The sequence below is a fragment of the Grammomys surdaster genome, unplaced genomic scaffold (assembly GCF_004785775.1).
Source record: "Grammomys surdaster isolate TR1022 unplaced genomic scaffold, NIH_TR_1.0 125818, whole genome shotgun sequence".
Classification (NCBI taxonomy): Eukaryota; Metazoa; Chordata; class Mammalia; order Rodentia; family Muridae; genus Grammomys; species Grammomys surdaster.
In genome coordinates, this window is record NW_021620648.1 from 76,892 (window position 1) to 92,037 (window position 15,146).

A 15,146-nucleotide genomic window follows, 5' to 3' on the forward strand; every position below is an offset into this window, starting at 1 on the left:
CCTGGGAGAAATTCAAAAGCAAGGAGCAAGTCAGAGTGCATTTTGGGATGCTCCCTTTTCATGAAGTGGGGAGCTGTTGCAGAGGGCATAAATCAGGTGAGGTCTGTGGTTCCGACAGAGAATCAGCAGTGTGCAAGCAAACAGTCAAGTGCACATTGGCTCCTGGCTAAGAAGAGAGTTGAGTGAGCAAGGTTCGGTGAGAGGAGCAGAAACTGGGGCTGGAGGCTATAAAGGCCTACTAGAGCCAGACGAATCTTAGGATTGGCCAGAGTCTTTCCACAGTTCTGCCCATTCAGACAGACAGACAGACAGACAGATACACACACACACACACACACACACACACACACACACACACACAAACATACTGGTGTTATGAGGAGACCTGTATATACTGTTTTAGGATACATACGTACATACATACATACATACATACATACATACATACATATCCATAAAATGCCAATAGGTTCATCACTCTCCGTTACCCAGGCTAAAATCTGTTACTTTTAAAATGTGTCTCACCTGCCTCTCAGAGTAGAAACTGCCTATTACTAAACCCCATTACCCTTCCCTTCTCTCTTTCCTATGCACCCCCTCTTCTCTCCTTGCTGCCTCCTTCTACCTGAGTTGTGGCAACAGATGAGCTGGTCTTTCTTTAACACAGTAGTTTGCACTGCTCTTCTCTTGATTAGAAATGTGAAATAGGCTTTTGTGGGAAGGCTGCAGCCTCTGAGGCTTTTGGGGGGGGGGAGGACTCATTCAGAGGAGCGGTGCTTTAAGGAAGTTTGTGCTTCTGTCTAGCACCTGGGGAAATTGGGGAAACTGTTTGTGAAGATGAAGTCACATAAATGTACAAACCCATAGATGCCACAGAATTTGCGAGGTGAGACAAACATGAAAACAGAAACACAGTTAGAGACAAACATATTACAAAATCAGCATGGATGGGTCAAGTCCAAAGTCCCTGATTAAGCATTCAGAGTTCCTACGATTAGTCCCTGCCTCCTGCTTCAACCTTCTCACTACCCATGGACCCTTCGATCCCCTATGAGCTGACCATTACTTTCCTCAGCCCCACTTTGGTGTCTACACACATTGCATCCTTTGCCCAGGCTAACCTGTCCTTGTCCATCCATCCATCCATCCATCCATCCATCCATCCATGCATCCAACCAACCAACCAACCAACCATATATAAATACATACATGCATGCATTCACACATACATACATACATATATACATACATACATACATACCTCACTCCATTTTAAGACACACCTCCTCACCTATATTAACCTACTAACTCTTTGCTAGCTATCAAAGGGCCAGGAAGCCTTCTTTTTTAATCTCCTGCAAGTCACATATTGTTTGGAAGTAATTGTTCATTTAGCATTTATATATGACTCTAGTGACACTTTAATTTTTTCTTATACACTAATAGGAGGGCTGGACTGGACCAAGGGTCAGCAAACTACAGCCTGTAGGACAGATTCAGCCTTTCTCACATATTTGCATGGTAGAGAACTATGTAGGGCCCTTACATTTCAAATGGTTGCAAAAATATTTTATGACATGAAAAAGTATTGAAATTCAAATTCCTGTATAGCCAGGCACAGTGGTACTTTCCTGTAGCCCCAGCTATTCCAGAATCTGAAGCAAGATAACTGATAGAACTCAAGAGTTCTATCAAACCCAACCTGGCAACACATCACACCCCCGTCTCAGTCTCAGAGATCCAAAAAAGAAAAAGCAAAGATAGGGTCCCAGCTAACTGTTCATGCCCATTCTGTGCTCTCACACTGGGGCAGGGACTGGAGCAGAGATCTGCCACTGGGCTAAGCCTGAAATACTATGTCCTCTGAGTAAAGTCTCCCGACCACTGGATTGCGCTACTGTCAAGAGTGCTTCCTTTATGTACACTGAACATTCCTCCAGTGCTGTTTATTTTTAAATCTGCTTCTAGTGCTGGAGAGATGACCCAGCAGTGGCTGCTTTCTCTTCTGGAAGACCTAGGTTCAATTCCCGACACCCACATGGCAGCTCACTCATCCCCCCCCCCCTCCGCTGGACACCCTCTTCTAGCATCCACAAGCACGAGGCATACGTGTGGCGCACAGACATACATTCGGGAAGAACTCATAGACAATAAGAAGAGAAAGAAAAAATAAAGAAAAAGAAAAGAGAAAACAAGCCCGGCTCCAGACCCTGTTCACTGAGGTCTGTGCCCAGCTTCAGATCCTGGCACTGAGGTCTGTGCCCAGCTCCAGATCCTGGCACTGAGGTCTGTGCCCAGCTCCAGATCCTGGCTCTGAGGTCTGTGCACACAGGGAAGCTCAGTACCTTGATGAGAAGCATCAGTGAACTGACGCACAAGTGCATCAGCAAGCTCGGGGATGGATATAACTCCATATTCTACGCCTAAAAACACACTCAGGTCTGGGAATAGGGAACAGTTGTACAGCGTTTGTAAGATCCTGGGTTGGATACATCACAGGTTAGAGAGGGAGGGAGGGAGGCATGGAGGAAGAAAGGGAGGTGGAATCAGCTTGGATGGCCATAAACAGATTAATGGCTAATGGAAATGTGGTTCATGTATATAATGGAACTTTACTCAGCTGTAAAGAAAAAAACCTAATTATTAGAAAAATGGATGGATCTACAAAGTGTAGTATTAAGTGACCCAAACTCAGAAAGAAAAAAAACTACATTTTCTCCCTGTCTCTCATATGAAGGCCCTACCCTGTAATGTATACCTGTATATCAATGAACGGGAATAAGTGTGGGTAAAACCTTAAAAGTTAGAGAGGAGACCAAAAGAGTACAAGAATAGGTGATGAAGGATGGGGAGGGGGGCGGGACATGAAAGGAGGAAAGCCAGAGGGGTACAAGGCGAGGTCGGGGTAGCAGGGTGGTGGGAGAGATAAGGGGAAGGAGGACCTACTAAAACACATTGTGTTCTAAATGTCACAAAGATATCTTATAGCTCGGATGCTAATTTTAAATAAGAACGAATGAAACACTCAGGCGCATGTAGGACTTAGAAGTGACAAACTGGGAAAGCAACATGAACATATATAAACCTGAAATACTAGCGTCTCGATTTCTGCTGGTCTTGAGAAAGACTACATGATTGGAGAAAACGGGAACCTAAAAATTTGGGAGAGAAGAACAGAGATCTAACTGTTCTGCTCTTTTTCCCCCCGATTGGGAGGTTCATCACCTGTAGAAGCCCCTAGACGGCTCGATGTGGTATTTCAGTGGGAGAGAGAGTTCACCCTACCAAGGTTAGCTGGCCTGTAAACAGCAGCTCACGTCCTCCTGAGTCTATATGTTAAGAGGCACAGGACACAAAAATGCATTCAATTCATACACCCGCATACTTCATGGACTCGCAGTGACACGCATGTGACTGATGCTAAATATAAATATACAAAATCCTGTGTGTGAGAGCTCGCAGGAAGCAGGAACACAGCCTGGAAGCATCATAGGTGCACCAATTTGGACTGGCTATGTGCCAGAGGAGGGGTCAGGCAACCAAGTGCACCGCAGCCGAGCACCTCTGGCCATGCATTTGGGACCTGGGCGTGCAAGAGCTGGGAGGTTAAACGAGGGGCTCCGCTTCTTCACGAGTGCCCAGCACCCATCCCCCTCTCGCCTGCGATTTCGGATGCCTTGTCACGTATGGCCCTCTGTTCCTTTCTGTCCTCCCCACCGCCTGCTCCCGGCACGTTCGCTCCCACCTCACTCTTGGCTTCACCCCTCGCTCTCCACCCAAGGCCTCCCTCTTGCCTTGTAGTTTTAGCTCTCCTCCGCCGCTGCTTTCTTGCAGATTGTCCTTGGGGAAAGGGGGAGGGGAGCTTGGCGAACACGGGGAGGAGCCAGGTGGAGGCAGAGGGAGGAGGGGAGGCTTCCAAACCTCTACAGGCCAAAGATGGCAAGGAGGCTCCGCCTCCCTCTGCTTGCCTCTCCCCTCCTCTTCCTCCACCCCTTAAGAACTCTGCTGCCGTGTGGCCGCGGCTTGCACGCTTGCTTCCCTGGGACCACATCTTTATCTTGGGAGCTATCAGCTCGTGTGCGTGGTGAGGGTTAGAATTGACGTAGTTGCTAATCTTGTTTCCACCTAAGCCAACTTTTTCTCTCCTGACCTGTCTGTTATTCCTTGAATTCAAACATCTCCTGCCACGGTTACAATCCTACCATGGCAATTGACCACCTCTACCGCTCTTTCAAGGAACGATATCTGGAGTCTGTGCGCCAGGCTTTGTCTTTAGACAGATCCCTGCTTTTAAGAAACACCCAACACTGGTTTCTCTTATACAATAACCTCAAAAGTCCTTCCACATTTGCATCATCTCTCAGAGAGGAAAGAGGACGAATCCAGCTTGCGTGCTACCAAGGACCAAAGAGGAAAGGGCCCCTTCTCAAGTCCGCAGCAGCAGGTTACAGGGGTTTGGAAGTGAGCAGGCACCTCCGTGAGCAGCGTGCGCTCTAGGAACAGTGGGTTGGTGCTCCCTGAGCACCACCCGCATCCCCAGGTCACATCCTCTGCTCTGCTCCCTCACCCTTTGTCTTTGCTTGAGTGCTGCCCAGTTAACTCTACTCCTGTTCCTCAGGACCTTCGGATCCCTCTACTGCCCTTTCTTTCTCTTGCTAGCTTTGCCTCCGCCGTGTACATTCCTGCTGCCAACGATGAGAATGCAAGTGAACAGGTAATGAAAAACGATGCCTTCGAGAAGTTTAAAAAAGAAAAAGGCAACCTATAAAACCGAAAGCAGTATTTGCAAATTATGGATCTGATATAGGACTGGGATGTAGAAGAAAGACTCCTCAGACCTGCCTGGTAACCCACCCTGTGTCCGCCTTTCTGTATCCCTTTTCCCACACACCTACCTCTCAACCCTCATCTGAGAGTTTCTATTTGTAGTAGATGGTGATTAGCACAGCGACCACAACTGGACAAAGTGCAACCATTAGGAGATCACACCTCCACTCGGGAGGCCCAGGAATCATGTCCAATGAAGGGTCAGAAAGAACATAGGGGCCAGAGGCAGTGGTGGCTACAAGGAAAATTATCTTCTGTGCACATCAGGGCAGCTGCAGATATGAATCCATGGCAATTTAGACAGCATTTGCAAAGCCTGTGCAAGCCAAGACCAGACCAAATACCAGCATGGAGAGGGGGCTGGGCAAACAGCCCCATCCCAGCCACGGAGCAAACAGCAGTCTTTAGCTGTGGGGAGAGGGAGAGACAGTTTTCTGAGAGTGTGGCCTCTGATGAGTTGACTAATCTTGAGGGGCTGAAAGAAAAAAAGAACACAAAACTGGGTGGGTGGTGAAGGGGGAGAGGCTGGGAAAAGCAAGGGGAAGGGAATGAATTTGACCACATAGAGTATGTACACCACAGAGGGGACTCAAACCTCTCACAGAACTAATTTTAAAAATAATAAACTTTATCCATGAATACAACACTCTAATGGCTCAATAGTAAAAAAGACAAGAACCCAGTTTTAAAATGGGCAAAGGTTCTGGACAGACATTTCATCAAAGAAGACACACAGGTGGTAAATAAGCAAATGAAGAAAACACTCATTCGTTCTACCACCAGGGTGCTGAGAGACTCTTACCTGGCTATCAAATGGCTCAGATAGGAAGAGACGATAATATTAAAAACGGTGAGACTGCGAGGCCACCCTGAACGTTAGTGAACATCATTCGTTGTTGGCAGAATGCCCATTAGTTAAAGTCAACTTAGCAGTTTCTTGCCAAGGTAAGCGTGGACCTGCCACAGACAAGGCAATCACATAACTCTTTTACTTAAACGAGTTACATTGTGCCTTCATACACATGTACAACAGCTTTATTCGCTCTTGCCCCAAGATAGAAGCAACCAAGACATCTCTTAAGGTAAATAGGTAAAGAAAGCATGGTATATTGATATGACAAAGCACTATTCAACAATAAAGAAAATCAATGATCAAGCCGTGAACGGACATGGTGGAAGCCTAAATTCACCTTTCTCAGCAAATTGGGCAGTCTGAAAATGCGACGTGCTATACATATAAGATTCCAGTTTTCTGGGATTCTAGAAAAGGCAAAACTATGGAGATCAGTGGTTACTTAGGGTTTGAAATAGAAGAGGAAGTTATGTAGAACATAGACACAGGATTTTAAAGGTGTGTAGGGGATAGCTCTGATGTTTTGATTGGGAATCTGCGTGTGAACACTGAAGGTCCTGTTCCCCAGTTGGTTCTGGATCGAGCAATAAAGATGTTAGCAAACAAGGAGCTTGGCGGAATAGACGGGACTTTGAGTTTTCCCACAGGCTGGCTAGCAGACACGGGAGGAAAGAGAATTCACCATGCTTCAGAGGGAGAAAGAGCCATCAGCCATGTGAGATCTTGGGCAGAGGGGCCATTGACTGCTTCCCCAACTGGGCCTGGGGTAGCAGGAAGGATATTAGAAACAAAATTAAGCTAAGGGCAGATTTGGGGTGCTGAACAAGGGGAACTAAACTAACTGAACAACTAAAGTTGAGGGCAGATTTAGGGTGCTGAGCTGGGAGTGAAAAGGAGGGCGCGATGGCTGAGGAAGGCTTAGAAGAATGGCTTTTAACAGCCATTGAGTTAAAAGAATATTAAAAATAAGCTTGTGTGCCGGGCGGTGGTGGCGCACGCTTTTAATCCCAGCACTTGGAGGCAGAGGCAGGCGGATTTCTGAGTTCGAGGCCAGCTTGGTCTACAGAGTGAGTTCCAGGACAGCCAGGGCTACACAGAGAAAGCCTGTCTCGAAAAACCAAAAAAAAAAAAAAAACAAACAAACAAACAAAAACAAGTAAGTAAAGTGAAAAAAAGACCAGTATAGTAAATATTTGATATATCCATTCAGTGCTTCTTAGGGGGAAAGGCACCAGTGGTTACAAATATTCCAGCTTAGAGAGACAGAGACAATCACACAAGGACAGCTCATTACAAACAGCCTTTCCTGCCTTTTAACTTTAAACTCCCAAGCTGAATGTTTTTCTTTTTCCGAATTTTCTTTTAATCAGACAACTTTTACATTCAGAATGTGATTTCTTCCAAGAATATTAACAACTTGAAAAAGGAACTTTAGCCAGCTGTTGTTGATTTACTTAGTGACTCAAAATTCAAATTCATAAATTGATGGGGGACTGGTGAAGGAGAAAATGCTTGGATCTAAGTAGTTCTAGAAAATATGGTGTATGCTCGGCCTCCGTCTAGCTGGCGTTGAGAAGCGTTCCTGAGAGCCGAGCAGTGGGGAGGATGGCTAAACTGTGGTGACTAAGGAAGGCATCTAAACGTCACTGTACAAGCCAGAGTGCACCAAGGAAGTGTCAGCAGACTAACGACGAGATGGATCAGAACAGGATGCAGAAAGTGAGATGGTGCCACAAATTCCCGAGAAAACAAAATTAAGGCCATTTTCACTGCTGGAAGGGTTTAATGTAGCTATAAAAGTATGCACTGTACTCTTCTTCCAAAAAGAAAGCTGAAACCTTGGTTTGCACTGGAGACGAGCCTAGGGAATTGGTCCGGTTCGGTGACTGGAGTACAAGAACCAGGCATGGTACTGCTCAAGACTGGGTTTGGGCCAAAATATACTCCAGATTTCTTCAGCTTCTGAAAATGAAAATTCTAACTTAGGCATTAGGGTGGCAGACCCTAGCAGGGAGAGAGGGGGTCAGGGAAGATGCTCCAGGTCATGAGGGTATAGTCCACTATCTCTCTACCTTCCAGTGTCAGACATTGGACTTCCTGTCGTTAGCATCCAGGGGAAGATAACTTGTACAAATGACGGATAATTTCTTATGCCATACCCCAGTACATGTTTGCTGGGGATCTGAACTCTGGCTCACATATCTGTGGCAAGTGGTTTATTCTCTGCCATTTCCTCTGCCCCTCCCCCCTCAGAGGCTGTCCTTTGTGTTGATCCTCACTGTGCAGGAAGACATTCAGAAGCCCCTGTTAAGATCTCTATAGGATTCACCTAGTTACTTATCATGTACAAACAGACAACAGGGTTAAAAAAAAAAAATCAAGAGAAGACCTCCTGTGAGATTAGGTGTAAGATGCTTAGAAAATTTCTCTGGTAACTGAAGGACAAAGCATGCACGTCAAGAAGCTGAGGTACTCTAACTTACCTGGCTTGTGTTCTGCCTGGTGTTGTGGTTAGGTAAATGAAAACATGCAATGGTGAATACTTATAGATCCAGCCAGAAGATATTAGACGATGGATTAAATATTGTTATGATAGCCTGTGACAGTCATTGTACGTTTGCTGTGCTGGTGATCGAAATACAGTGCAATGCATGGTTTTGTTTATATAAAGGATCATCTCCAGTAAACAATGAAAGAAGCGCCTACCTACACAACTGCTGGCATCTTTGCGCGTCCGCCTGGAAGAAGAGCATGCAATGCTCCTTGTGGCGCCCAGTGATCTTCCCAATTGAGACAATGTTGAAAGATCGAGTGTTTGTCAACTTTTCCCAGACTAGAGTCATCGACGCGCGGTGGTAGGTGGCACAAACCTTTAGTCCCAGCACTTGGGAGGCAGAGGCAGGGGGATCTCTGTGAGGCTGAGAGTGAGTTCCACGATAGCCACAGCTACACACAGAAATCCTGTCTTAAAATGAAGCAAGATAAAGGTCTCTTACAAACTAGAGTCATTTGAGAAAAGAGTACTGCATTTGAGAAATAATTCTTATAAGACAGGCTTAGGCAAGCCTGTGGGGCATTTTCTTATTCAGTGATTGATGTGGCAAGGGCCAGTCCCACTATAGATAGTGCCAACCAGGTAGTTCTGTACGGTATATGAAGGCAAGCTGAGCATACATACTATGGAGCGTAAGCCAGAAGGCATCGCTCCTCCAGTCTCTTTCAATTCCTGCCTGAGTTCTTGCCCTGACTTCCTCTCATGGTGGAAGTGTAAGATGAAATAAATCCTTTCCTCTTCAAGTGGCTTTTGACCGTGGAGTTTTCCCACAGCGATAGTAACCCTAACTAAGATCTACCCTTAGAGGTTGAGCTCTATCAACGTTCAAGTTCTGTGACACTGGTTCTGGAATGCTAAATCTTGACTTGTTGAGATTAAGGCAATCTTCGTAGAACCAGAATTCCCATTTATCTTCAACAGGAGTCTAGATTTTTAGGTTCTTATAACGGCATATAGGCATATAAATGGAAGCTCTTGATTCTAGTGTTTTTAAGAAAGAAAAAATACTTTTTTTTTTTTAAGTTTTTCGAGACAGGGTTTCTCTGTACAGTACTGGCTGTCCTGGAACTCACTCTGTAGACCAGGCTGGCCTCGAACTCAGAAGTCCGCCTGCCTCTGCCTCCCAAGTGCTGGGATTAAAGGCGTGCGCCACCACTGTCCACCAAAAAAATACTTTCTTAAAGGGGAGGTGAGCCATAGGCAGTATTAATACTCTACACACTGACTGCACTCACAGTGTTTGCAAAACTTGGCATCTTGGCCTATCCAGACCACCTGTGTGTGAATGTCCAAAGACCAGCAGGGCAGTAGTGGGCATGAGTAATGCTGGGGCCAGATGAGAGGAGAACATGGTGGGAAGGTTTTCTACAGAGAGCTGTAGCACAGAAGGCCATGGGATGAATGCTCTCCCATTTATGACTCAGTAATAAGTGTAAAAGTTCACCTGAAGTCATCGTCATCTCCGAGGATTACTGTTTCAGTCTGCTGACTGGGGCCGAGTCCTGGAAGCATCTATCCTCCATACAATATAATATGGGCCTAGGATGTTTTCAGCCTGTGAGACTTACTGCTGAATAAGCTCATCCTTCTTGTTCTTTCTGAACTCTGAGTGGCTGGTTCAACTCAGATGTCCTGGCTCATTCTCATGGTCACAAGATGGAGCTTTTAACAATAGACACTGGACTCTTCTTGCAAGGTCAGAATAGTGAGGACAAAGAAGGCAGCGCAGAAGGGACCCATGAGATGCCCTCAGTGGTACCTGCCTTTGTTATGGCAAATAGGCCATAATTGGAAGAAGCCTGTATGAGACTTTATGAGGCCACAAATAAACCACAAGATTTGTATGATGAAGATATACAAGGCTAGGCATGTGCACACCTTTCATCTGAGCATTTGGGAGCCAGAGGAAGGTGGATTGCTATGAGTTCAAGGCCAGCCTGGTCTACATAGTGAATTGCAAGACAGTCAAGACTATGTAGAGAGACCCTGTCTCAAACAAAACAAAACAATGACATCACCATGTGTTTGAATCATTTACCAGGTGTCACACAGTACGCCACACGATGCTCGATATCCCACTGGGGAACTACGTTATCCAGAAGAAAATGGAGATACAGCAAGAATTAAGCTATAAGAAAAGTGCTATGTATTCTTTGATGATGAAAACTGCTTGTTGGCCGGGCAGTGGTGGCGCACGCCTTTAATCCCAGCACTTGGGAGGCAGAGGCAGGTGTATTTCTGAGTTCGAGGCCAGCCTGGTCTACAGAGTGAGTTCCAGGACAGCCAGGGCAACACAGAGAAACCCTGTCTCGAAAAACCAAAAACCAAAAACAAACAACAACAAGAAGAAAACTGCTTGTTATTTACAGAAGCACCATCTTAAGAATAAAGACTACACATTCATGAGCTGGGGGCAATTTTTATGATGAAACATTGAAAACTGCACTCTTGTGTTCTTGGCATTTCTCTTCCAGTGAGAATTGTCACGTGGGTGAGTGAGAGAACTATGGTGACATTCTCTCGAACAGGAAGGAGTGTCACTCACACCTCCCAAAAGAACTGCATCACCTTTGAAACATTTATAAAGAAATGTCTCCTAGTGTGACTGCTCATAACCATCTCAGTACTGTAGGAAAGAACCAGAAGACAGTGAGATTATTATCAGTCTCAGCGAGGCTGACACTTCTGGGTCTGTGACTCTTTTTTGTGAGGACTCCTGTGCATTGTGGCATATTTAGCAGCACCCTGGATATTTTGGAATATTAACTGCCATTTTTTACAAAAGCTTGGGGAGCAGGACTTAAGGGCAGGAAGAGAGGACATTTCTGTGTTTGTAGCCCTGGGTTCCCTTATATCATTTGATGACATCACTTCTCCTTGATACCCTGTATGCAAAGAGCAAAGCAAGGCAGAGGCAGCACCTGAGACAACGACTCTACTTTTGCTTCCCTCTAAATCAGTGCTTCCCAATCTTCCTAATGCTGTGACCCCTTAATACAGTTCCTCATGTTGTACTGACCTCCAACCATAAATTATTTCCAATGATACTTTACAACTGTACTTTTGCTACTGTTATGAATCATAATGTAAATATCTGATATGTGACCCCTGTAAAAAGCCCTTTGATCCCCACCCCCTAAAGGGACCGATATCCACAGGTTGAAAACCACTGTTCTAAGCCGGGCGGTGGTGGCGCACGCCTTTAATCCCAGCACTTGGGAGGCAGAGGCAGGCGGATCTCTGAGTTCGAGGCCAGCCTGGTCTACAGAGTGAGTTCCAGGACAGCCAGGGCAACACAGAGAAACCCTGTCTCGAAAAACCAAAAAAAAAAAAAAAAAAAAGAAAACCACTGTTCTAACCTATCTTCTACCCGAGAGATTGAAAGATCATTTTAAGAAGCAAATATGAGGGCTGGGGATGTAGATCAATGGAAGAGCTTGCCTTGCATGCTCAAAGTCCTGGGTTTGACCTCTATCATAAAACAACACTGCGCTAACCCTGTATCTGTGAAGGAAATGATTTGTGGTTAGATGTTTTGGGTTTTGTTCTTGTTTTTTTTTGGGGGGGGGTGGTTTTTTGAGACAGGGTTTCTCTGTGTAGCCCTGGCTGTCCTGGAACTCACTCTGTAGACCAGGCTAGCCTCGAACTCTCAAACTCAGAAATCCGCCTGCCTCTGCCTCCCAAGTGCTGGGATTAAAGGCGTGCATCACCACCACCCGGCTTTGTTCTTGTTTTTAATATGATCCTGTCACTGTTGGTTTCCCATAATGAAGAAGTATTTTCAGAACTGAGACAGTACTGCGTGGTCTTGTTCTCATAATACCTTTGGGCAGTCTCCCTGGCACTCAGGCGGGTCTTACTGGATCACACTACCTTTCCAGTGAGCCAATCTCCTCCCAGATCAGAGCCACCTGTTCTTTCTGGGAAATGATTCTCTCTGCTCTGCCTCGTAGACTCTCTTATAAGCATCACTTGTCAATAAAAAAGCTGATGGGCAATGAGCTGAGGCAGGAACTAGGAGGTAGGACACTGGCAGGAAGAGAAGGGATTCTGGGAAATAGTGAGAGTATAAAAGCGAGTCAAGAGTACCGAGAGGAGACTACAGATAGATGCAAAGGAGCGGATGAATGGCTGCAGGGAGCTGCTGAGGAGACAAGGAAGAAGCAGGCCGGGACTGAGGAGAGGTAACTACCAAGTGGTAGACATAGAGTAGTTTGAATGAGTTTAAAAAGTTACTAGCTACTCCAGGTATGAGCCAAAGCTGGTGGCCTAGATATTCAATAATAAATAACAAGTCTCAGAGTTGTCAGCCTGGACACAGGGCTGGAAAGGAAAACCAGAATTTAACCTTATTTTTTCACTGCCTGGCTAATGCAGTCCTCCCTCTAGCCTTCCCGAGTTCAGTGCCCTGTCTGACATGCTGCTTGTGTGTTGTTTTCCTTCCCTGGACTCACACTATGCTATTTTGTAACCTTGTTTGATAACTGCTTTGCCACAAGACTAAAACTTCATGAAGGAGATGCATGTTTTGTTTACTTCTATTTCCAATGCTGAATCCTGTGCAACCCTTTAATACAGCTCTTCGTGTTGTGCTGACCCCCAACCATAACATTATTTTTGCTGCTACTTCATGTACTTTTGCTACTGTTATGAATTGTAATATCAACAAACTTTCTTGGTAGGAAGAGAAAAATAAAAATGGATGATAGATAGATAGATAGATAGATAGACAGACAGAAGAAAGAATAAAATGGAAGATGGCAGCAATCATGAAAGAAAGCGTGGCAGTCCTGCGGAGGCTGAAAGATCCTTGATTTCCTTTCTCTGGGAGGAAAGCTGAAAAGATTAGGAGTGGCTCTTACTGGAGGCCTTGAGGTTCAAACGCAGACGCTGAACATCACGATTCTGTCCCTGGGATAATGGAGAGTGCAGACCACAGAAGAAGGTTCACACTAGTCATCAGGGCAAAGGGAGTCTGAGGTCAGTACAAGGTATAGAGCAATGAGAAAGGAAAGCGGCAAAGACAAGGTTGTCTAGGAGACGACCTGAACGTACTCAGTGGTAGAACAGCCTGCCAGCTGGGCTGTTCCTTGGTGCCAGCTGCTAACTCTGCACCAGATAAAAGGAACACCCACAGTGGCCAAATGGGTGGCCCAAGTATTTGAGTAAGTTAATGTTCTTTGAGTATAAACCATTTTCTCATTAGTTATGAGTTTTGAGCATGAGGTTTGACATCAAGTGTTATAATAGGTCTCCAAGCCAGACCTATCCCGAGAGCCTGAGCCTCACCTGGCACCACTCATTGCCACATCTCTATGAGATCTTTAGAAATTCCATATGGTGAGACAGCATCACCAGTCTCTCAACTTATATGCCATCTCATAGACTGCTTCTCCTTGAATGGAGGCTCCTGAGAAATAGGGAAACCATCTTCTCATCTCTTATCGAGTCTAATACAATGAGGTCAGAAAGCATGTTCTCAAAAGGTATGGGTAAATATTGTCATCTATTGCATAGGTCCAGGAGTAGTTACTGCAATTGTTAACTTCTACTTAAAATTGTATTTTAGTTTTATGTGTCTGGGTGTTTGGCCTTCACGTATGTGTGAATCATGTATATGAACTGCACATGGAGGCCAGGAGAGGACGCAAGGTCTCTAGATGACTGCTGATACAGGCTGTTGTGAGCTACCATGTGGACTGTGGATGCTGGGAATCAAACCGGACCCTTTGGAAAAGCAGCCAGTGCTCTTAACTGATGAGCCATCTCTCTAGACCGCAATTTTGAACTTCCCAAGGAAAACTTTTTAGCTCTGAATTTCTTTGGGAGATACATGGAAGCTGAACTAACTATTAACATAATGACATCATATGTATCCCTATCTGTCTACAAACTTACACATACACATATACTGCAGGGGTCAGTCTTGATGAGCACAAATGTCATGATGAAATGTGTTATTTTGTATTCTAACTTGAAAATACAATTTAAAAGCTCTTGACTGGCAGGTTGATTGGATTGGGTATATGTAGCAGGATACTTATTCTGCTACATTCTATTTGCAGTGGAGCTCAGTGATTAGGCAGTAGAAGAGGAGGTGGAGCTGGGAGAGAAAGAGAGGAAGGGGAGGGGAGAAAAAGAGGGAGGGGAGGGGAGAAAAAGAGGAAGGGGAGGTAGAAGCAGGAGGCTAGCAGCCATGGAGAACCACAGATAGGTTGAAAGCTGTCCTGGGTAGCAACTTCTAGCAAAAGGTTTGATATTGGGTAACAACTTTGTGTGTATCTTGTTGACTGAGCATTTCTAAATATATAAATCCTTTAGATGATCATTAAGCTTTAAGAGTCTCATTTCTACCAGGTACTGCGAGGATGGCAGACATTGTCTGGGGTTCGGCTGAGCTTTGTGGATGCAGCGTGGGGGATTGGCAGAGCCATCCCCCATGCTGCTGTCTCATAGGTGCCAGGACCTGCACATCTAGCTAGCTGTAGCCCCAGTCAGAGCCGAGGAGCAGCGGGAACATGGTGGCTGCCCGGGAACAAGTTGGACCAGGCGCATTTTCTAAATATCACCCCTACAGGTATAAAAACAGGCAATTGGTAAAACCTCTGCATATGTCGATGAGGGAACTTGCAGAGAGTGTTAACTAAGAAGGAGAAGCTTGTCCTGTGTGTTGCTGGCACTATCAAATGGGCTGGAATTCAGAGTAGAGTAAGAGGGGGGAAAGCCGGAGGGAGTTCAGAAGCACAGGCTTCCCTCTTAACCTTCAGGATGCGAGCTGCTCTCTCCACACACTCCCCAGCAGAACGGACTGAAATGCCCGAAGCTGTGAGTAGAATTAACCTTTCTTCCCTTAAGCTGTTTGGTGTGAGCATTTTGTCACAGCAATGGCACAACACAGCATGATATATATAT

The 15,146-nt window shown here is 45.5% G+C and overlaps 1 protein-coding gene across 2 annotated transcripts in view; it reads right to left on the reverse strand.

The window, feature by feature from the left end:
* Pfkm (phosphofructokinase, muscle) overlaps positions 1 to 15,146 on the reverse strand; it is a 37,618-nt gene that overhangs the window by 20,474 nt on the left and 1,998 nt on the right. Inside the window, exon 1 of one of the 2 annotated variants that reach the window (XM_028789342.1) lies at positions 3,795 to 3,926. The exons of the other annotated variant lie outside the window; for it this stretch is intronic. The gene's annotated coding sequence lies outside the window, so the exon portion shown is untranslated. Of the gene's footprint in view, positions 1 to 3,794; positions 3,927 to 15,146 lie in introns of those variants that run through there. 2 annotated transcript variants of the gene reach the window in all.